A 22576-nucleotide genomic window follows, 5' to 3' on the forward strand; every position below is an offset into this window, starting at 1 on the left:
TTGTTTCCTTCCCCATAATGAAATTCCTCCATTGACGACAGACTTGCAAAATGGAATACATTTATTTTTCACAGGTTGGATACTTTTAGACTGTGTTTGAAAGTGTCTCACTGTGGTAAGCCAATGGATGACCCTGCTGAGTAAGAACTACACCAATAGAATAGTTGGAGGCATCTATCCCAATCTCAAATGGTTTTTGTAGGTTTGCTATGTGAGCACTAGTGCAGAGCAGAGGCGATGCTTCAACTCGGAAAATGCCTTCTATTGGGTTTTGAACCAAAAGAAATTTTCTTTCACTCTGCCCTTGGTAACTTGACTTAAAGGCCAAGTGATATGAGAGAACTCCGACACGAACCTACGGTAGAAATTGGAAAGACCTAGAAAGTTGCGGAGCTATGTTAGAGTGGTTGGGACTGGACAATCCTGAAGGACTTGTATCTTGGTTGGGTCCACATGCACACCCTAATCATCAATGATGTACCCCATATATTGAACCTAGGTCATGCCAAAAGTGAATTTCTCCAAATTGGCACACAACTTGTGTTGTCACAGTGTTTGGAGGACCCATCGAATATGGTGGAGGTTCTCTTCCCATCCCTAGATGAAGATAAAGATGTCATCTATATACGCCACCATGAATGCGTTGGTGAATGGTTACAATATGTTGTCCACCAATCTTATGAATGTTGTTGGGGCATTCATCAACCCGAAAGGCATGACCAGCCATTTGAAAAGGCCCTCCTTGGTGTTGTTGGGAAAAGTATCCAATACGGAATGACCCTATCCGACTCTAAGGGTGATAGTACCTCAGCAACAATCAAAGCAAAGCTATCTAAGATTTCTTCTTTATGAAAGTAAAACAGGGGAGAAAGAAATCCACTAACCGATGTCTTTCGCTAATGGTTGATCCAATCTTCTCTCCTTGCTGCTTGCTCCCAGCTCCTGGCTCTTTCACTGGCCCAGCTACACCAAGATCCTGCAAAATGGCAAGAAATGGAAACTACAAGAAACATACATTCATAATTGATTTAAGGATTAGAATAAATCAAATACACAAGTATAACAATACATTATTGAGACACATGCATATAGAAGAACCTCAAATGCTTTTATTAATGGAAGAAGTAAAGTTCAGGAAGTGATACAACCATAAGAGGCCCAATCCAGCATCACCTTCCCAGCAGAAAGAAATCTCCTCTTCACCTCCTTCAAAGCAAATCACCCAATAGTTCTAAACTCAAACCAACAGCAATTCTTTACATTCACAAGATTCCAGCCTCCCTAGACCTCATGAGAGAGATCTATATATAGGAGTTTTGGAGAAAGGATGAGTCAGCTTGAGACTGGCATGAAGCTGACTAGTGTCCTCTCTCACTTCAGTTATTCTTCAGTTCTTGAGTCCACTTGGAGGTTCTTGCTTCCACTTGGAGATCTAGAACCTCTTACTCATCACCAGTCGAATTCCTTGATCCAAGTGTCATTTTGGAAGCTTCCTGGGCATTGACACCTTGAGGAATGACTGTGCCACATGTCCAAACTCGCCCAGCATAGGTAGCCTTCTTTGCAGTTGAAATTCAACGCAGGTAGACAGTGGAGCAGTTGACATTCAGCGCAGATGCTCAGTGGAGCAGTTGACATGATCCAGAATTGCCTTGTTTTTGAGTGTTTTCAGGTGGAGAACTTTCATTCAGTGCTGTGGTTTGCTGACCTTGTTCCTCTAGGGGTAGGAACAACATGTTTAGGGACTTTGGATCCCTTAGATTATGGACATTTCATGCTTCATGCTGTAAGGCACAAAAATGTCTATAACACTTGGCTTTGAAGGAAGTCTTCCACACATTGGAAGGTTCGATAGGCACCTAGTGATAACCAAACTTCAGATCAACCTTGCTAAAATATTTTCCCCCCTTGAGTTGGTGCATAAGGTCATCAATCTGTGGGTTTGACTAATTATTGCATACAGTGATATTGTTCAATGCCTGATAGTCAATAAAGAATCTCTAGATCCTATCCTTCTTTTGTACCAATATAATCGAGCTCCCACAGGGTGATGAGCTTGGCATGATATGCACTTTCTACAACAACTCCTAAATCTGCATCTTTATATCATTTTTCTCTAGAACAAAGAGTCGATAGATTGGTCCATTGGGTAGCAGTGCGCCTAGGGTCAGATCAATGGAGTGCTTGACTTGACAATGCAGAGATACCCCCTTAGGTGAGGAAAAAATGTCCCTGTACTCCTCCATGACCTTTTCAATCTGTTGCTAATGTGCAGAGGATCCCTATCTGGAAGTCGTGGCCACAATATTATTCTTTCCCTGAGGGCAAATCATAATGAAAAAATAAGTCCTGGTTTATGAAATGATCTTACTACATTTCTTTTGTAGTGATCAAAGAGATGGCGGTAGGGAAGGATACCTTGAGTATCCTATAAAACTTATTGCCCAAAATAATAATCACATAATGAGGTCTAGACTCATATACAACATGTTGCTTCCAAAAGTATGGTTGTCCTAATTATTATCACAAAATTCAAGAGGGGAAACATCACATAGTACCTCATTTGTGAGGGGCTTGATGTTGTAGTGAGGGCAACACTCCTAGATGACGTGGAGATCTTGTACTTGGTGAAGCCAATTGATGGTGTATGGTTGTAGATGTGTCGTAGTCAGTAGGCCCAGCCAATTAATGAATTCTGTTGAAATGAGGTTCTTTTGGCTCCTACTATCGAAAATGAACTACAACAGCGAACCCTTAACCCAAATCTGTGAGTGGAAGAGGCGTCCACCGTCCTCTCGATCTTAAGGCTCATTCTTCTAGATCTTGGTGGTGGGCATAGTGGCACTGGGCTGTACATCAATGATCTTCTTCCCTTTGTCATTTCTCCTATCGGGTTCTGACTCAGAGTCGAAACATGCATCTGATTTAAAAGCCTTAAGATTGACCACCAGTGACTGCTTGGCCCGACACTCACTTGTTTTGCGAGTGGAGATCTTATGGAACTCACACCATTTTCTTGTGTCCTTCTTTGTCTTTGTGGTATTTTTATTTACTTGTAGCTTCGGTGGGTTGTTCTGGGTCTCCTCGCCTTGGATTTATCCTTTTCTCTATAGTTTTTGGGTGCCTTTCCCTTGCTTTAGATTCACAGAACCAAAGTCTCGCTTCTTCTATTTAAAATTTTTCTCAATCTTGATAACGTATTGGTATTTCATGTCGAGCGAGGATATGTCCAAGAAATCCATCTCATCCTGCATGTATCTGTGTAGGTAGCCACGATACTTTATTACAAAATTCCGTTCAGAATCCTTGATATCCAACTTTGTGTGAAGGGTATGAAAAACATTGGTAAGCTCCGTCTTGGTCCCTTCCCTGCCGCAGCATGGTCCACTTTATGTATTCATCCTCCTAGCTTCTGATAGGGTAGTACTTTTCCTTGATGGCGTCTTGGAATGAATTCCAAGTGGGTGAGGATGAGAATAGTGAGGGTGTACTTTTGTCCTTATTCTCATAGCAGGTTTCCCACTAGTCCTTGACATGGGGGGTGACTTTGAGAAGGGAAAAAGTAATATTTTCCCTGCTGGAAAAATCATGAACAAAAAAAATCCTTTTAGTAGATTTAAAAATTTATCTATTGTGTTTGCATCTATCTGACCTTAAAATATGGGGATGTCAAAGTTAACTTGTACCTTAAACTGTGTGGCGCTTCCAAAGTAGCTTTTGGAAGGAGATACATTGATTTTTGGTAGCCATTGAAGGATCTAGGAAAAGTTGTCCATCATCACGTTCCTTAGTCGCTTGAGGGCTTCTTTGAGCAAGATTTTGGAAGGATCTCCTACCTCCTCATATTTATTCTCTTCCACCATGGGATGCCATCAACATTTACGAGGCTAGTCTTGCAAAGGTTCAACCAGTTCGAGCCCTAACTCCTTATATCCCGACCTCGTTGGGGATATGCAAAGAAAAATAGAGAAAGAGAAGACTACTTTGATACCACTGATCCGAACCTAAATAGGGACATAAAGAATTATAGATATAACCTTAAATACAAAAATGCAACAGAAATAACACTTCATTTCATTATGTCAAATACTGAAATATGCTTACAAACATAAAGGAAATAAAACTAGCTCAGGCGATGGTAGCTTATCTCTAAAGAGAGATGTGGCATCTACATGCCTCTAAACTATGTTATCGTGAATATTGAAGGCCTATTTATTATTTAGAAACAATGGAAAAAACTAAACATCCATAAACCTAACCCTAGGAGATGAAGTGCCAAATCTATGGGCCCCGTTTTGGGTAAATTGGTACATCAACTTCTCGAGGTCATAACTTTGGTATATGATCTTTATTTGATGCACACATTACCTCATTAGAAATATCTATTCGAGGAATACAACTTTCAAATGAAAATATGAGTCAACATCTTAGTTTTGTGTGGTTTTCCCAAAAAATGTCGTTTAGGGCCTCAAAACGGCTCTAGACGTTCTCGAGCCGAAAAACTGCTCAAAATAATAAATTTTGCTACAATTAAGGAAACTGAAACACTGAAAGAGAATGTGGTGGGGGTACAAGTGGAATAGGTGGGTGGCCACCAATATCCACCTGGATCAATTCATCCACTCAAATCTCACTGTTTCAGACATGATTTGGATATTTTACAAACGATCCCTTAGACATGGTCTTTAGGAGAGATGAATATTACAGTGGGAAAGATGATAGGGACAAAGAATAGAATTTCATTCAATGAATTCAATTTATTCACCAGCCAGTGTAGGAGAAGTTGGAGAAAATTCAAGCTTAGTACAAAGTTGGACATGACAAGCACTGAGTTGATCATCAATTTCAAGTTGGAGACAAAATGTGGCTCCCCATCAGCAAAGACAAAATGAAAGGGGAAGGAAATAAGTTGAGATCAGTCAGATATGGCCCATTCACCATATTAAATAATATTGGAGACAATGATTTTTGTCTCAATTATACATGTAGATGTACTCAGTGGTGAATGTTGAAAACTTGAATATCTATGAGCATCCATTGATCATGGACACGAAAGAGGTTGGACAGGTTCCTATAGTGAGAAAGTTTGGACCTGAATACTTAGAAAAACTACCCGAGGATATCATTCTTGACACAAATACCACGACTTCATGATGGGGATATGTGGAGTACCTTCATATTGGTTTCAAAGGAATGCATCCAAGTAAGGCCCAATGGATTGGAAAGGAGAAAGTGAGGTAGCAATTCCCTCACTTTTCAATTGACTGATAAAAAATTTGGCAGCCCAAAATATCACTAGTGGAGAGGAATGATCCTGATAGCTCTAGAAATAGAAGTGGCCCTCAAAAAGCTAAAAAATAAAAGTCATCAGATTGAAATTAAAGTAGGAATAGATCATAGTGTCGTCGCCCTAATTTTATCAGTGTGAACGAAATTGAAATCTGAGTTTGTATGCTCAAGATATAGCCATCAAATTTCTCATCAAACTATGCCAAATGGCTGTCACTGATGAGGAAACAATTTGGAAAAGGGACGGCGCAGGGAAAATGGATGTCAGAAATGGAGAATTTGTTTCCTTTTTAATTCACCCAGTGACCCTTAAAAACATGATACAAAATTTTAACCATATATATATATATATAATTTTGGGGTGGCGGGCCACAAACCTCGCCATCCCCAAACAACATTGTATATATATATAATAATATTTGTTGGTCCATTGAAGACCTGGGCCAAACCATAAACATGGCAACCACATAATGGAGGAGACTGGTGAGGTTCGAATTCGCATGGCCCATGTGGGCCGACTCACCAACATGCAACACCAAAATTAAATATGCTAATTAAACCACAACGTAACTGTCAGGTAAGCCACTAACATCCCAACAAATTTTGACCATTATCTTAAAATGTAGAACCATAGTTGGACATGACAGGTTTTGAACCCGGTTCACCCCCACCATAGTCGCCTCTGCCATCAATGAGCCAACGACTTGTATGTTGGTAGCTCTGCCCACTTGTAATATATAAACCTCAACATGTTCCATCCGAGAGAGGTGTGGCAGACCAAGGAGTGGGAAAATAGTTTTTCCAGGTGGAACCAGGAGTGCCTAGGCCAAAATCATGCCCCGATGTGCACGAAACACAAGAAATATTCTGAAGAAATGTTGGGGGAATATTATTGCAAGGAATCTTGATGGAATCTAAATATTCTTTAGAGTTCCAGAGGTCACTTGCTTAGAATATGGTCAATTTTATAGTCGTTCGACATGATTTCACGCCATGAATATAACGGTGATGTTCATTTCTACATCTGAGCTTTACATTTTTCGTCCATGAATATAATTGGAGGTATAAGGATTCTTTATGTAAAGTTGTGTTGACGTTGTTGGACCTACCAAAATGTAAGGGGATCTCCTCGGTAAGAATTCCCAACTAGACCTCAAACCATTTGGAGTAGGAGTCCTTGCAATGGTTAGTACAGTAGTGCCTTCACTATGGTAGCGCTCAAAGGTAAGTATGATAACTTAGTGTGCGACCTTGCAGTGATTCAAGTGAGATGCATGGGGTTTCTAACACACGAAGGGGAAAGGAAAGTGTGTCCTTGAGATTCCTGTAATAGTACACAGCCTAAAAGGAATGCAAGAACTGAATGACATCACAAGTTAGAAGCGGAATAGTCCACAATCCAAAGTGACGGGTTAATACAACAACATGTCTTCAACAAGATTCATACAATTGTATACAAACTAGTTGATACACAAATGCGTAAGTTAAATAACATACATTGCTAAAGTAACCAGAATAATCGAACTACAATAACAACATATGCATGAAAACGTTTTGGTTCAGTTATTTTAGAAAGTGAAAGTTCCGTCCATACATACACCATTGACATCCACTAGCCCCAATAGTGGAACATTACAATCAACACCGCCTGCTCCTTCATAGAGATGTACTTTCTCTACGATGTGGATAAGCCAAGGCTCATCATAATACTCTCGAAGCCTTCTCTAAGAAATGCCTATCCAAATTCTTGACACCCAAAATCCTATACCATGAGTTATGAGGTTCTATATATAGCAAAGCGTGGGGTGACCCTTGACATTCCCCTTTGACTATTGGACTACCCTAATGACTCTTCACAATACATAGTGACTATTCACATTCCACTAGTGACACTTGGAATTTCACTTTCAACATATTTACAATAATACAAATTCCACGTATACCCATGTTGGATAGAATAGGCTTCATTCAGCATAATAAGACAGACAACATCACTCGGGATCCTGGGGAAAGACCAAATCGGTAACCTCCTCATTGTGATCTTCGGTGATGAACTGATACTAAGCTTGGTACTGTGCTATCGTGTCCTCGTACTATTTGGTGATGTCTTTATCAAATCAGACTCTCGCCTCCATGGCTTCAGGGCATATGGTTCTGAAACCTCTGTCCAACTCATCCTAAAGCAATAAAAACATTTTTGATCTAGGTGGATATTGGTGGCCACTTTCCAAGTCCACTTGGACCCCCACCATTGTTTCTTTCAGCTTTTCAGTTTCCTTAAATGTATCAAAGTTTACTATTTTTAGTTGTTTTTCGGGTCCTGAACTTCTAGAGCTGTTTTGAGGCCCTAAACAATGTTTTTTGGGAAAGCTAGGAGCAACATGGGTCCATGGACCGATGTTTCTCTTCCCAAAGTTGTATTTCTCGGATAGATATTTCTAACGAGATATTGTGCGTGTCAAACAGAGATCATATGCCAAAGTTACGACCCTGGGAAGTTAATGTACCAATTTACCCAAACAGGGCCCATATTCTGGCATTTCATCTTCTAGGGTTAGGTTTTTTTATGTTTATGGTTTTCCATTGTTTCTCAACAATAAATAGGCCTTCCAACCTCATTTTAACACAGTTCAGAGGCATGTAGCCACCACATCTCTTCTCAGAGATAAGCTACCATCGCCCTAGCTCGTTTATTTCCATTGTTGTTTGTAAGAATATTTCAGTGTTTTGCATTAATGAAATGAAGTATTATTTCCACTACATCTCTGTGTTTATGGTTATCTCTGTGATTTGTTGCATTCCTATTTAAATCTGGATCGTTGGTATCAGAGCAGTATGATTTTTCTCTACTTTTATTTGCATGTCCCCAATGAGGTCGGGATATAAGGAGTTAGGGCTTGAACTAGTCGAACCTTTGCAAGACCAGCCTTACAAATCCCGATGGCCTCCCATGGCGGATGACAAGAAAGACAAGGAGGCAGGAGATCCTATCAAAATCTTGCTCAAAGAAGCCCTCGAGTGACAAAGGAACGCGACGATGGACAACTATGCCCAAATCCTTCATCGGCTACCCAGGGGCGACGCACCGCCTTCCAACAGCTACTCTAGAAACACCACACTCTTTAAGGTACAAGTTAATTTTGAAATCCCCATATTCGAGGGTCAGATAGACATAGATGCCATCGATAAATGGTTAAATCTGCTAGAGGGTTATTTTTCTGTTCATACTTTTCCAGTCAGGAAAAAATTATTTTTTCTCTTTTCAAAGCAGCCCCCCATGTCAAAGACTAGTGGGAAACATATTGCGAGCAGAAGGATGAAAGTACAGGTTCACTATTTTCAATCACACCCACTTGGGATTCATTCGGGACTGGCCAATTCCAACCACTATGATAGAAATATATAGCTTTCTAGGTCTTGCCAACTTCTACCGTAGGTTCATGTTGGGATTTTTTCATATCACTTAGCCCTTGATTCAAGTCATCAAGGGAGGAGCGAAAGCAAAATTCTTTTGGTCTAAATCTCAACAAAAGTCATTCACAGAGTTGAAATATCGCCTCTGCATGGCACCAGTGCTCACATTACCAGACTTGCAACAACTATTTGAGATTGAGATATATGCCTCTGACTATGCTATTGAGGCAATCCTTACTCAACACGGGCATCCAGTGGCATATCATAGTGAGACACTTTCAGACATAGTCCGGAAGTATCCCACTTATGACAAAGAGATGTATTCCATTGTGTAGGCCTACCAACAATGAAAGCATTACATTTTGGGAAGGAAACAGTCATCCACACAGACCACCAACCCCTGCAGTTCATATAGACCCAAGGGAAATTGCAGAATGATCGCCATCAGAAGTGGTCCACATACCTACAATAGTTCCATTTGAATATCAAGTATAAGAAGGGCAGCACTAATAATGTTGCAGATTGACTCACTCAACCACTGATCATGGCATTAACCACTGTGCTAAACTCTTGTGGGCATGAGAATTCTGACTGGCCACTTCTCTAAAAAAGCGACCCAGAATTCACCCACACATACCAGACACTCTTGGAGGGTCAGCATGTTCCATATTTTCACCTCTAGGATGCCCAATTATTCCACCTTGGTCACCTTTGTGTTCCTTCAAGTGAGAATGCCAAGATGATTTGGGAAGCACACTACAGTCGGGTTGTTGGGCATTTCGGGGTTGAGAAAACGGTAGGAGTACTACAAAAGTATTTCTATTGGCCAAATCTTCGACAGGATGTCGGGAAGTACATCAGATCATGCACTGCCTGCGCCATTGCCAAATCGACCATCAAGAAGCAAGGCCTCTATACCCCACTGCCTACCCCTGGTCGACCTTGGGAATCCATCTCCATAGATTACATGTCAGGCCTTCCTTCCACTATGCATGGAAACAACTGTGTTTTTGCGGTTATCGACAGGTTCTCAAAGATGACCATTATGGTGACCTGCAAAAGGAATATCACAGCAAAAGCCACTGTTAAACTCTTCTTTGAATGAGTGTGGGTACACTTTGGGATCCCATAGTCTATCATCTCAGCTTGGGACAACAGGTTCCTCTATAAATTTTGGTCCAGTCTTTGGTCAATGTTGAACACCAAACTCACTAAGTCCACAGCCTTCCATCCTCAAATTGATCGCCAGACAAAGGTTTTCAACAGGATGATCGTACACATTCTACACATGTACAATTCAAAGTATCCATGCACATGGGATGAGTGCCTCCCCTATGTTCAGCACAGCTACAACCAGGCTCTTCATAGCTTGACTAGCCACAACCCTTTTGAGGTGGGCTTGGGGTTCCAACCACTATGTCCCATTGATGTGGCCATGCCATTTGCAGCTACTCACGGAGATTCAACTCATGTCTAGTCCAAAACAGATAAGGAAACCAGCTTCATTTAGCACATCCAACATATTCACCACCAAGTCCATGACATTCTAGAGAAATCAAATGCCAAGTACATGCAACGACATGATCAACATCAGGTGCCACACAAGTTTCAGGTGGGCGATGAAGTCTGGTTGCATTTGCAAAAGGAACGCCTTATCAAAGCCTATTGGAAACTTAGACCACTTTGATATGGTCCTTACACCATTACCAAGGCTATGCGAGACAATGCATTTGAGCTCAACGTTCCCCCATTCCTTGGCCTACACCCAGTGTTCAATGTGGACCACCTTCAACCATACTTTCCACCATTACTAGACACACCTGACATTGCAGAACAGCTCACACCCACAGAGTTAAATCTAGATTGCATGGAACAAGCTGCAACTGATCAGATCATGGACATATAGATCAAGAACACTCACCAATAGAATATCCAACTGTATTGAGTTGTCAAAGCAGGCGAACTCCTTCACCACGGCAAGTGGCTCACCAAGGACCAATTTCAGCAGAAGTTTCCTCATCTCATGGAGGAACTGAACGTAATGGGGACCATTGCTTCCTAAGGGCACGGGGGAATGATCTAGGTGGATATTGGTGGCCACCTGCAAATTCCAATTGGACCCCCACCATTGTTTCTTTCAGCTTTTCAGTTTCCTTAATTCTAGCACATTTTACTATTTTTAGCAGTTTTTCGGGTCCTGAACTTCCAGAGCTGTTTTGAGGCCCTAAATGATATTTTTTGGGAAAGCTGGGAGCAACATGGGTCCATGGACCGATGTTTCTCTTCCCAAAGTTGTAGTTCTCGATATATATTCTAACGAGATATTGTGCGTGTCAAAAGGAGATCATATGCCAAAGTTATGACCCTAGGAAGTTAATGTACCAATTTACCCAAACAGGGCCCATAGTTTGGTGTTTCATCTTCTATGGTTATATTTTTGGATGTTGAGGGTTTTCCATTATTTCCCAACAATAAATAGGTCTTCGAGCCTCATTGTATCATAGTTTAGAGGCATGTAGCCACCACATCTCTTCTCAGAGATAAGCTACCATCGCCCTATCTGGTTTATTTTCGTTGTTGTTTGTAAGCATATTTCAATATTTTACATTAATGAAATGAAGTATTATTTCCACTTCATCTCTATGATTTGTTGTGTTCCTGTTTAAATCCGGATCATTGGTATCAGAGCAGTCTGTTTTTTCTCTTTTTTTCTTTGCATGTCCCCAACGAGGTCAGGATATAAGGAGTTATGGCTTCAACTAGTCGAACCTTTGCAATACCAGCCTCACAAATCCCGACAGCCTCCCATGGGAGACGAAAAGAAAGATGACAAGGAAGGAGATCCTATCAAAATCTTGCTCGAAGAATCCCTCAACTGACAAAGGAACGCGATGATGGAAAACTTTGCCCAGATCCTTCAGCCACTACTCAGCGGCGACGCATGGGATTCCAAGAGATACTCTAGAAACACCACACCGTTTAAGGTACAAGTTAATTTTCAAATCCCCATATTCGAGGGTTAGATAGACATAGATGCCATCAATAAATGGTTAAATCTGCTAGAGGGTTACTTTTTTGTTCATGATTTTTCCAGTCGGGAAAAAATTATTTTCTCTCTTCTCAAAGCAGCCCCCCACATCAAGGACTGGTAGGAAACCAAATGCGAGTAGAAGGATGAAAGTACAGGCTCACTATTTTCAGCCACACCCACTTGGGATTCATTGAGGATTGGCCATCTCTAGCCACTATGACAAAACTCCACAACGTTCTAGGTCTTGCCAATTTCTACCACAAGTTCGTGTTGGGATTTTCTCATATCACTTGGCCCTTAAGTCAAGTCACCAAGGGAGGAGTGAAAGAAAAAATCTTTTGGTTTGAATCTCAACAGAAGGCATTCATAGAGTCGAAAGATCACCTCTGAATGGCACTAGTGATCACATTACCAGACTTGCAACAACCATTTGAGATCGATATAGATGCCTCTAACTATGATATTGGGGCAATCCTTACTCAACATGGACACCCAATGGCATATCACAGTGAGACACTTTCAGACACAGTCTGGAAGTATCCCACTTATGACAAAGAGATGTATTCCATTATGCAAACCTGTCGACAATGGAAGCATTACATTTTTGGGAAGGAAACAGTCATCCACACATACCACCAACCCCTGCAGTTCATACAGACCCAAGGGAAATTGCAGAATGATCGCCATAAGAAGTGGTCCAGATACCTACAACAGTTCCACTTGAATATCAATTATAAGAAGGGCAACACTAATAATGTTGTAGATTGCCTCATTCAACCACCGATCATGGCATTAACCATCGTGCTAAACTCTTGTGGGCACGAGACTTCTAATTGGCCAATTCTCTACAAAAGTGACCCAAAATTCGACCACACATACCAGAAAATCTTGGAGGGTCAGCATGTTCCAGATTTTCACCTCTAGGATGCCCTGTTATGCCACCTCGGTGACCTTTGTGTTCCTTCAAGCAAGTGTGCCAAGAGATTCTGGAAGCACACTACAATCGGGTTGCTGGGCATTTCAGGGTTGAGAAAATAGTAGCATTATTGCAAAAGTATTTTTATTGGCCAAATCTTTGACAAGATGTCGGGAAGTACATCAAATCATGCAATTCCTGTGTCATTGCCAAACTAACCATCAAGAAGCAAGGCCTCTATAACCCGCTGCCTACCCCTAGTTGACCTTGGGAATCCATCTCCATGGATTACATGTTAGGCCTTCCTTCCATTAAGCATGGAAATGAATGCGTTTTTGTGGTCGTCGACAGGTTCTCGAAGATGGCCATTATGGTAGCCTACAAGAAGAATATCACAGTAGAAGCCATTGTTAAACTCTTCTTTGAACGATTGTGGGTACACTTTTGGATTCCATAGTCTATCATCTCAGATCGGGACAATAGGTTCCCCTATACATTTTGGTCCAGTATCTGGTTGATGCTAGACACCAAACTCACTAAGTCCACAACCTTCCATCCTCAAACTGATGGCCAAACAAAGGTTGTCAACAGGATGATCGTACACATTCTGCGCATGTACAACTCAAAGCATCCATGCACATGGCTTGAGAGCCTCCCCTATGTTCAGCACAGCTACAACCAGACTCTTCATAGCTCCACTAGCCATAACCCTTTTCAGGTGGGCTTGGGATTCCAGCCACTATGTCCCATTGATGTGGCCATGCCATTTGTAGCTACTCAAATTTGGATCATGTCCAATCCAAAAAAGATAAGGAAACCAGCTTCATTGAGCACATCCAGCATATTCACCATCAGGTCCATGACATTCTGGAGAAATCAAATGCCAAGTACAAGAAACGACATGATCAACATCGGATGCCACACAAGTTTTAGGTGGGCGACAAAGTCTAGTTGCATTTTCAAAAGGAACGCCTTGCCGGAGCCTATCGAAAACTAAGACCACTCGGATATGGTCCTTACACTACTACCAAGGTTGTGGGAGACAATGTGTTTGAGCTCAGCATTCCCCCATTCCTTGGACTGCACCCAATGTTCAATGTGGACTGCCTTTGGCCATACTTTCCACCATCACTAGACACATCCAACATTGCAAAACAATTCACACCCACAAACTTAAATCTAGATTGCATGGAACAAGCTGCAACTGATCAGATCATCGACACACAGATCAAGCACACTCTCCAATAGAATATCAAACTGTATCGAGTTGTCAAAGCAGGCCAACTCCTTCACTAGGGCAAGTGGCTCACCAGGGACCAAGTTCAACAGAAGTTTCCTCATCTCATGGAGGAACTCAATGCAATGGGGACCATTGCGTCCTAAAGGGGGAGGAATGATCCAGGTAGATATGGATGGCCACTTTCCAAGTCCACTTGGACCCCCACCATTGTTTCTTTCAGCTTTTTAGTTTCCTTAATTGTAGCATAGTTTACTATTTTTAGCAATTTTCAGGTCCTAAACTTACAGAGTTGTTTTAAGGCCCTAAACGAGATTTTTTTGGGAAAACTAGGAGCAACATGGGTCCATGGACCGATTTTTCTCTTCCCCAAAGTTGTAGTTCTCAGATAGATCTTTCTAATGAGATATTGTGTGCATCAAACAGAGATTATATGCCAAAGTTATGACCCTGGGAAGTTTATGTACCAATTTACCCAAACGAGGCCCACAATTTTGTGTTTCATTTTCTAAGGTTAGGTTTTTGGATGTTTATGGTTTTACATTGCTTCTCAGCAATAAATAGGCCTTCGAGCCTCATTGTAACATAGTTCAGAGGCATGTAGGCGCCACATCTCTTCTTAGAGATAAGCTACCATCACCCTAGCTGGTTTATTACTGTTGTTGTTTATAAGTATATTTTGGTTTTTTACATTAATGAAATGAAGTATTATTTCTGCTGCATCTCTGTGTTTATGGTTATCTCTGTGATTTATTGCATTCTTGTTTAAATCCAGATCAATTGTCCTGATTGTGGTTGGACCATCGATATACTTCTACATGTTCTCTGCGCTCAACTGCATTGCATCACTGGTGGCCTCACACATCAACCGCTCTATGTACCCGTCGACCTCCTGCATGACTTGGTTCTTCCTTATGGCTTGAGTGAGAGTTCCGATGGAAGGGATATTGTGTGTCCTCACTATGACATCCAAAGTCCTGTACAACCGTGTATAGGAATCCTCAATGTTGGTGATGAGCGGAGGGAGTTGCTCATAGTTCTGAATCAACATTTGAATTTGTTCTTTGTTTGGATCTACCTATGGCTTCATCATCTTGTGCAAGTAAAGTGGGGCCCCTTTGTACCTCATTTTCCATTCATGTGTGTGCAATAATAGCGTGGATGTCTTTGAGAGTTTAGGTTTTCTTTGCGCACTGTTACTGAAAAATGTGTAGATGGACAACTGCTTTGTCCAAGGTGAAAAATATTCTATAGAGCGATGACATGGTGGTCTCCAACGTTGATATCTCCATAAGTATTTCTTTCTTAGTTTCTGCCATATCAGATCCTGCGGGATTCTCTATTCTCTACCTGACCTCTTACAAGTCCTTCATCATCTGATCATTCTCTACTATCAAGAACTTGACCTGTTGAACTCGTGGCTTCTACAGAAGCCTGAGAAGCCTCAGCCATGGCAGTTAGATGTCTTCTAACATATGATATAATCACCCTTTCCTCTATGTGCACAGGTGATGTGTGATCATCTGGGAGCTACTTTCTATGTGCCTATACAATCATGTGCCGTGAGTTGTCGAATGACAGATTTTACACATCCATCTCCACATCATCATTAAGGAGAACAACCTCTCCTTGCTTGCTTAGGACTGGTTGTGATTCTGGAGGTGGAAAAGACTATGGTGTGACCTTGGATGCTCTTTCGCATGAGATCAGTGTCTTGGTCCTGTGGATCATGTTCCATCTCCATGTCCGTTGTTTCAACCATCTGCTCAACCTATTGAGAAAACTCCTAAACCTACACCTTCTCACCCTCTTCTTCAGCTATTGGCTGCTCTACTGTCTCAACCTGTATAGGTGCAAATTTCTCTGTCATTGCGCCTTGTCTTTCCTCCTCTTCTTGTTTCTTCTTTTCTCCCCCTTCTCTCCTCCTAAGCTCTTTCTCTTCCTTCAACTTCTTTTCCATTTCCTGCAACTTCTTCTCTATATCTTCCAACCTTTGCTTATCTCTCTTCCTTCATTCTACTCTCCTCTCACATTGTCACCTCATTACATCTATCTCCAAAGCTACTCTCTCAATAAGAGGATCTTATATGAACATGTAGCTTTGCTCATTCTCTACGCTCTAGGAAATATTCCTCTTGCCTTTGTCTTCTGTCAATTTAATGCTCGTTGTTGTTGTTATTGTTTCGTCCTATGGTGCTACTAGCTGTAGTGCTACTTTCCATTCTAAAATCATGATGATTAGTCCATTGAGCCTAGAGGAGTTATAGCAATACCTCCAAGGATCTTCCTCTTGCAAATGAAATGCCCCAGGTATCCATGGGTAATACACCTTTTCAAAGTGGTTCTTGCATATGCAGTGGGGGTTATACAAATTGAAACTCTTGGTGCCAAACCCAAACTTCTTCAAATTATCAGCCTCGACATTGGAATCCTTCAAGGTATGGATCTCATACAATTCAATATGAAAAGGAATAGTGGGCCATGATGCCTTCTTCCTCCTATGCAGTCCTGTTGATAAACTTGTGGAGATGTGGAATGCAACCTCTTGCATGACCAGCTTGTCCGTGGCAAGCCTCAGTAGCTCATGTAGAGGCTTCTCCATGCTAAACATACTGATGAAGGTTCCATCGGGTGAGGCATACCAATTTTCAATACTAAGCAATGCCTTCATCGCTTCCTAGGACATGCGAGGTTGATCTTTTTCAAATATCATCATGTACAAGGAGGTGATGAAGTCGTCAAAAGGCCTCACCTTGACTCCTCAATAGCTGCACTTAGAGAGAAACTTGCAATAGATGTTCACAACATCCTCTAATGGTGTCCATGTCCAACCCATGCCAGGGAACTTCTGTTGGGCACAGATTGCATCAAGCTGGTATGTGGACATAAAGAATCTTTCTTGCTCATCCTTAGGCAGACTTCGGGAATTAGACACATGCACTTTCAATTGAAGAGCCAACATGTCAGATCATTTGAATGACGTTCCTTCTTTTTCCAACTACTCCAACATAACCAACCAACTCTGTGGGAAGGTCTCAATTCTCTCTTGTCCATACAAGCGGCATGTGAAGATGACCAAGAATTGGTAAGCCTTCCTAAGTGACTTTGTCTTGTAGATCTAGTTGGGTGTCACTCTAAACTTCGATGAATCCTTTACCCAATGCTTCATGATGTCTCTAGTTTTCACATTGATATTGGGAGTGTAGAAGAGTTCATCCATGTCATTCACAGGATGCAGAAAGTGATACATTTGATGGTAGTTTTCCATCCTAATGGTGCAAAGTTGTGTTCCACTGGTACTGCTTAGTGTCATTGTCTCGTGATTGATAGGTGAGACAACCCAGAGAATGATATCAATGCACGTGAAGGCAGGGTACCTTCATGTGACCTTGTACAAGCTTTACTTGTGGATATTGACATAGAATTGTCGATCTTCTAGATATTCCTTGAAACTTCCTGCAAATATGTCCTTTATTTCTTGCCATGTAATCTTCATGTCCTTCTCTATGGACATTTATGTGTCTACATAGATAGGAAAGTTCATTGACACCTGTTCAACTACATCTCGAGTGATGCTCCCTACAATATCCTTTGATCTAGCTCTCTTGGAAACCATGATGCCTGTACTGCTAAGAATCTCCTCAATAACTAATTTACCTGGAGACAGAGCGGACACTCACGGTAAGCAAATGTTAGCTTAAAAACACAAAGAACTTCAAGGATTGATCATGCAACAAAATAGGAAACTACTGGGCAAGATTGTGGAGTTGTGACTTTTAGAGGTGAGATATTATCAGATAGATGTACGCATTCCACAGTCCTAGCTGCTAGTGATAGGTACTGCTTACTGAAACTGCATAGAGCATAGTCCAATATGGCTAGTTATGGACTGGAAGTGCACAATGCATAGTTCAATCTAGCTTGATGCTAGCTAGGACTGCGCATTACATAATCCCAATGGGAAATACTGGGGATTGTCTCTTGGAACTACGTAGAGTGCAGCTGGTGTCAGTCACTAATAGCCTCTGTGCAATTCCTAGAGAGAAGGCAGGGCCTTGAGTTCCATAAATGTACAGTGCATGCCAGGAGAAGCTATATCTAGGCCGAGGCAGCCCAGATATGTCTAGGGGAAACTTGAAAATGAGTATATTTGAATGCACGGGCAAAGGATGGTGAAAATATGGGTAGATGGTCATGCATTCAATCAAAACAAGTGGAGAAATAAGTCAAATGGACAAACAACAAAGCTGGTGAGGAGAGTTGCTGCAACAATGACAGTTCATGCAGAAAAGGGATCATGCATGTGACGCTCAAGAAATATGATGAAAAACTTGAAGCAACACTTCTACAAGCTAAAAAAAAACTAAAAATCCAGCAGTGATTTAATAAAACATGCAAAACAACAATCACACAAGCCAAGGAAACAAAAGAAATAGGAAAAGAAGCAAAAAATTTGAAAAGAAAAACTTACATGGAAAAGCTATGTCGATTGTGCCAAAGGTTCCTAAATGCCTTGAGAATGCCAGAGCTCCAAGATCAAATGTGCAAATGAGCTCTGGTGGTGTCCATTAAATATATTTGATTGATTTAGGGTTTATGACGTGCATGCCAAAAATCTAGGAAAAAGCGACAAATGGCAACAATTTTTAAAATTAGCTCAAGTGTAACTCTGAGTGCTAAAAGTAGATCCCTATTTTTAGGGATATTTTTTTTTTTAATTTTTAGGAAAGGTTTTCATGCATGCATGGAGAGATTGTGTAGTTCCAGAGGGAACTAGGAAACTTACTAACACATGCATTGGGCAACAACTAAGGGAATTCTTATGTGAAATTCGTGGGCTAAGTGGCTCTGGATGCCTCTCATCCTCTGTGCAATTTCCTATCTATCACATGGGTCTGCACATTTCTAGAGCCAAAGCTCACTATTGGGATGATCAGCGCAATTCTTGAGAGAAAGGCTCACTGTGGGCTTCTATGCACAATTCCTAAGAGCAAGGTTGGTTGCCCTCTAGGACTATGCAGTTTGCCAATAGAGTGCAAGAACCGAATCAACCAAGTCACAGGGGTTCAGATTGTGGTTAGAAAAAAAATCAATTAGGAAAACAAAAACTGTAAAACTATAGAAAAATTCAAATGAAATCACAAGTACCTGAGCAGTGCAAGAAGAGTTGCTAAGATTTTGAGGAGGGAGGCTCCAAAACGAAGCGAAGGAAAAGTTTTAGAGGGTGGTTTTAGCTGCTACAACAAGTTGATTGTAATTCAATTTTGCTACCATTTAATGAAAGATGTCTCCCCACTTTGAATAGGGCCCAAACGTGTAGCCCACACTGGGTGAACTCCGTAATCAAATAATTTGTGTGTCTTTGGTTTCATGGATTATTTATGATTTCTGCTTCTTTTCCATGTGTTTAAGTTGCTTGGTTACATGCTATCTTATATGCAATTTTTTATGCATCCTTGAAGTTAAAATGATATGGATCAATCATGAGCAACCATGGTCCAACATCAAATTGTGACAAAGATTGTCTCAATATGAAAATCATCCATGGTCAATCATGGTCAACCATGCTCAATGATTCTCAATCATGGTCCAATGTTGCATTGTGACAAATATTGTTTCAATATGAAAATCAATCATGGTCAACCGTGGTCAATCATGTACAATACGAAAATCAACTATGGTCGATCATGGTCAACCATGGTCCAACATCACATTTTGACAAAGATTGTCTCAATATGAAAATCAACCTTGGTCAACCATCATCAAGCATGGTAAATCATGTTCAACCATGGTCAACCATGGTCCAATGTCACATTATGTCAAAGATTGTCTCAATATGAAAATCAATCATGCTCAACCATGGTCAATCACCATGGTCACATTCTAACAAATATTGTCTCATGGCCTAATGTCACAATGTGACAACCATGGTCCAACGTCGCATTGTGGCAAAGATTGTCTCAATATGAAAATCAGCCATGGTCAAGCATGGTAAATCGTGGTCAAGCATGGTAAACCATGGTCCAATGTCACATAGTGACATAGATTATCTTAATATGAAAATCAACCATGGTCAACCATTGTTAACCATTGTTCAACATCACATTGTGACAAAGATTGTTTCAATATTAAAATCTACCATGGTCAACCATGAGCAATATGGTCCAACATCAAATTGTGACAAATATTGTCTCAATATGAAAATAAACCATGATCAAGCATGTTCAATCATAGTCAACCATTCTCACCATGGTCCAATGTTGCTTTGTGACAAAGATTGTCTCAATATGGAAATCAATCATGGTCAATCATAGTCATCCATGATCAATGGTGGTCAATCATGTACAATATGAAAATCAACCATGGTAAATCATGATCAATCATGGTCCATGATGGTTCAACATCACATTTTGACAAAGATTATCTCAATATAAAAATAAACCATGGCCAGCCATTGTTAAGCATGGTCAATCATGTTCAACCATGGTCAACCATGGTCCAACATCACATTGTGTTAAAGATTGTTTCAGTATGAAAATCAACCATGCTCAACCATGGTTAATCATGGTAAAACATGGTTAATCACCATGGTCAAATTGTGAAAAATATTTTTTGATTGTCCAACACCACATTGTGACAACCGTGGTCATTCATGGTCATCCATGGTCAATGAAGGTCCAACGTCACATTGTGAAAAAGGTTGTCTCAATATGAAAATCAACTATGGTGAAGCATGCTAAACCATGGTCCAACATTTTTTATTGCGACAAAGATTCCATAAATATGATAATCTACCGTGTTCAACCATTCTCTCAACCATGGTCAACCATTGTCAACCATGGTTCAACGTCGCATTATGACAACGATTGTCTCAATATGAAAATCTACCATGGCCAACCATAGACAATCATATTTGTTGTAGGGTTTATAAAAATTATCTTAGGATTTGTATACATTGGATTTACAATGTTCATCCCTTGTTTAATATTTATTATTATTTAATTATTATAAATAAAACATTTTTATTTTATTCTAAAATAATTATTTCATATTAATATTAATATGAATATGAATATTTTTATTTTCATGATATATATATTTTAATAATATTGAAATATTTATTTTTTAATTATTGTTAATTATTATTATTATTTAACTATTATAATTGTCAGTTATTATTATTATATATTATTATTATTATTATTAATGTTATGAATTAGTATACAATATTATTTTTAAATATTGCTATTATTTATTTATATTAATATAAATGTGGTTGTGTTAGTTTAATATATTATCCAATTGTTGATACAAAAATATTAGAAAAAATTTTGAGTTTCAAAACTGAAAATAACTTTTGTATTCAGGGTTCTGTGATCCATAATGAATTAAGAAAAGTCTTTCCGTAGAAATTACATAAGAGATTTTTTTTGGCCACGTGTTTCAAACTAACCACACTTATTGGTTCTTGTCACACATCTAGATAATAAGGTAACTTCTAGTAATAAAAAAATTATCTACATTAATAATACATGAATTTCCAATAGCATTATGGTTATTCAAATTCAAATGAAACATGGCATATTCTGTTAATTAAAATTGCAATGAAATATCAGACTATGGTTTTTTTGCACATATCTAAATTGCCTTTATAACATGACTGTAAGTTCCATAATCTGGCTAGAAACCTTAATGTTTATTAGTATGATTCATTTATACAACGTATAATCTATCATAGTATTAACCTTCCATATATGTTTAAGTGATATGGCATTTAAGGCCATACTTCCTCCTTACAACATTGCATTAATACCTTGGCTGTTGTATGCCTAGGATTATGGTTTGGTTGCCGAGGAGCCTCCAGCTCGCATCCTTGCATGGGAATATGAGTCGGTTCTACAGCGCAGATGCCTATCCCAAACCTGATGGTCGTGGTGTAGATTATGGTACATTAAATGTCTCGAGGTGATCTCCTAGGTTTATCAAGCCACGAGTGATAGTCTGTTGGGTCCTCAGATTAATCACTTCTATCTTTCTCTATTATGGTTCTTTGCCTAGTTCTTTACCTTGCCATTGTTAGCCCTTGATCGAGCAACCTGCTTCTGGTTGCCCTCAGAGTTGGTTTTTATCATTGGTATAACACTATGTGTGCTGAGACATAGTCTTTGGTTTCAGAAAGGGTTACCATCATGGATATAATCTCTAGCTAAGCGCTAAATTGATTTAGGTATTAAACATATATAATTTCTGAGTTTAACTACTTTTCTATTCCTTTTTCATCCCATGCTAATCTTGTTTGTACCTTGAATGTGGCAACCCTGGTTGGCTATGGTGTAGGTCCTCAGAGTCAACCGAAATGCGATTGTGTCCACTAGTTTCTTGGCACCCAATACAGAATATGCATTTGCTTGTAGAACTAGGCTAGGGATAATAGCTAACTGGATGGAATACTGTCCCTCTAATGTATATTTTTTTTTAAGATTTTCCGACCTAAGGTCGAGGGTTTTGATGTAATAACTTAGAGGGACTGGGCCGAGTTTAGAGGAGTAATCCTCGTTTCAGATTCTTGGTTCTGGTTATGAATTGCAACTTATTTGCCAATAATGCGATTATATTAAGTCATTCTTCTATTTCTTTATATACGAGTTTTTTTTTTTACTTATTGAGCCATGAGGCATCTATGCACTTA

Source organism: Pinus tabuliformis, chromosome X, assembly GCF_031772625.1.
Source record: "Pinus tabuliformis cultivar Carrire ecotype Pingquan chromosome X, CPIR1, whole genome shotgun sequence".
In the NCBI taxonomy this organism is placed as follows: domain Eukaryota; kingdom Viridiplantae; phylum Streptophyta; class Pinopsida; order Pinales; family Pinaceae; genus Pinus; species Pinus tabuliformis.